The sequence below is a fragment of the Gavialis gangeticus genome, unplaced genomic scaffold, assembly GCF_001723915.1.
Source record: "Gavialis gangeticus isolate Ggan-Ray unplaced genomic scaffold, GavGan_comp1, whole genome shotgun sequence".
In the NCBI taxonomy this organism is placed as follows: Eukaryota; Metazoa; Chordata; order Crocodylia; family Gavialidae; genus Gavialis; species Gavialis gangeticus.
In genome coordinates this window covers 7,620,385-7,620,676 of record NW_017729016.1, presented here as the reverse complement: position 1 = coordinate 7,620,676, position 292 = coordinate 7,620,385, and the positions used below count along the sequence as shown (strand labels likewise).

General features: G+C 68.8%; 1 protein-coding gene across 1 annotated transcript in view; it reads right to left on the bottom strand.

Annotated features, from left to right (window-relative positions):
* The window catches only part of KDM8 (lysine demethylase 8), a 75,677-nt gene that overhangs the window by 10,397 nt on the left and 64,988 nt on the right, over positions 1-292 (bottom strand). The window lies entirely within an intron of this gene.

Sequence of the window (292 nt, the reverse complement as noted above, 5' to 3'; positions counted from 1 at the left end):
GCTGCGCCTTCGGGCAGTGCTCGGCACCCGCGCGCTGCCTCCTGCGCCCTTCGGCCGTTGCAACACTTCCCTCCTTCAGCCTCTTTCTAAGCCGAAAACCTGTAGCCGCATGCGACTCCTTGGGGAAGCCGCTTGGTCATCCAGCCAGGGTTTCCCACGTCCCTGGGTTGTCCCTCGCCCCTGGCGCAGGACGGGCGGCCTGGACACATGAGTGGGCACCATTGCGATGCCCCGCGTCCCATCACTTCCTCCCTCGGTCCCGGTGGAGCAGCCGGGCCGCGCCGCGCTCCCC